The 1,910-nt window shown below is 39.6% G+C and overlaps 1 pseudogene across 1 annotated transcript; it reads left to right on the top strand.

The window, feature by feature from the left end:
* Positions 1 to 518: 518 nt before the first annotated feature.
* LOC311602040 (high mobility group protein B3-like) lies at positions 519 to 1,141 on the top strand (annotated as a pseudogene). The gene has a single exon. The product of its transcript is annotated as a high mobility group protein B3-like (transcript).
* Positions 1,142 to 1,910: the final 769 nt, after the last annotated feature.

Raw genomic sequence — 1,910 nt, 5'->3', positions numbered from 1 at the left:
AGCCCTCCTGTGTACAAATGATAAATGGGCTGAGAATGAAATCAGAGAAACAACATCCTGCACAAATAGCCTCTAATAATATAAAATATCTTGGGGTAACTCTACTTAAGCAAATGAAAGATCTGTATGTCAAGAACTTCAGGTCCTTAAAGAAATTGAAGAAGATATCAGAAGACAGAAAGATCTCCCATAATCATTGATCATTAGGATTAATATAGTAAAATGACCACCCTACCAAAAGCAATCTACAGATTCAATGCAATTCCCATCAAAATTCAGACAGAATTCCTCAGAGATCTTGAAAGGACAATTTTCAGCTTCATATTAAAAACAAAACAAAAAACCAGTGTATGTATGTATGTATGTATGTATGTATGTATGTATGTATGTATACACACACACACACACACACACACACACACACACACACACACAATCCTGAATAAGAGAACAACTGCTGGTGGTCTCATCATCCATGATTTCAAGTTGTATTACCATGTTACAGTAATAAAAACAGCATGGTGAGACTAGCGAACAAGACAGGCAGGATGGCTAAAGGTGACCCCAAGAAACCAAAGGGAAGGATGTCTGCTTATGCCTTTTTCGTGCACACAAGCAGTGAAGAATAGAAGAAGAAGAAAAAAACCCAAGGGGCCCAGTCAATTTTTTGTAGTTTTCCATGAAGTGCTCTGAGAGGTGGAAGATGATGTCCAGCAAAGAGAAATCGAAGTTTGATGAAATGACAAAGGCAGACAAAGTTCGCTATCATTGGGAAATGAAAGATTATGGACTAGCTAAAAGAGGCAAGAAGAAAAAGGACACTAATGCCCTCAAAAGACTTCCATCTGGATTTTTCTTACTCTGCTCTGAATTCTTCCCCAAGATGAAACCCACAAACCCTGGCATCTCTATTGGAGAGGAGGCCAAAAAGCTGGGTGAGATGTGGAATATCTTAAGTGACGGCGAAAAGGCAGCAATGCTGAAGGAGAAGTATGAGAAGGAGTTTGCTGACTATAAGCCTAAAGGGAAGTTTGATGGCTCCAGGGAGGAGGAGGAGCAGGAAGAAGAAGAGAAGGAGGAGGAGGAAGAGGAGGAGGAGGAAGAGGAGGAGGAGGAGAAAGAGGAGAAGGAGGAGGAATAATAAAACCTCCATCTCCTTTCGAATACCTTAGAATAGGAAGGAGCTGTGATTGACACATCTCTTATTTGAACTGTACCCATTGCCCTTGTTAAGTTTAATTACAAATTTTAAACATGATCATATGAAGTGGTCATGGGTGACCAGAGCGCCCTGAAACTGTATCAAAGTTTTGTATAGCTCCAAACATTTTTAAAATGAAAAGGTACTCCCATGTCATCCTCACTCTGTGCACTTTGCTGTTGGTGTGACAAAGTGTGTGAAGATGTTTCTGGCATTTTGTTTTCAACTCGTAGGCAGTGTTAACTACATGGCTATTGGCTATAGAAGTCCTGAGTTGTCAATTGTACATATCTATAGTTTGTGAAGAGAAGAAAACAACCCAGATAGATTCTTGATGTTTCTTGTTTGGCATGGAGACTGTATGGGGAAGATGCTTTTTGGAGGGGTCTGTAGCTCAGGGCATGCACTGTGAGGATGGACCTGTTGACACTGCGGTGGGCGTCCATTTAGCTTCAAGTTGTCTTGTTTGTTTGTTTGTTTTTTATATTGTTCTGGCATTCTTACTTGTGGGAAAAGGGGTGGGGTCATCTGGCATGAGAAGTGTTTGGATTTTTGTCTTTAGTTAAGATTTTAAAGTGTTTTTAAAGAAACTGTAGAAAGAACTGCTGCATCCATGAAAGTTCAATAATCCTCTGTACCTAAAGGCCATTTGCAGCATTCTGTTATTTTTTGCATGTTAGAATGCTGAAATGTTTTCAAAGGTAAATAA

This window comes from Acomys minous, assembly GCF_964271855.1.
Source record: "Acomys minous genome assembly, chromosome: 7".
NCBI classification, from domain to species: Eukaryota; Metazoa; Chordata; class Mammalia; order Rodentia; family Muridae; genus Acomys; species Acomys minous.
Note: the sequence above shows the minus strand (reverse complement) of the source record. Positions and strands in the feature narration are given on the sequence as shown.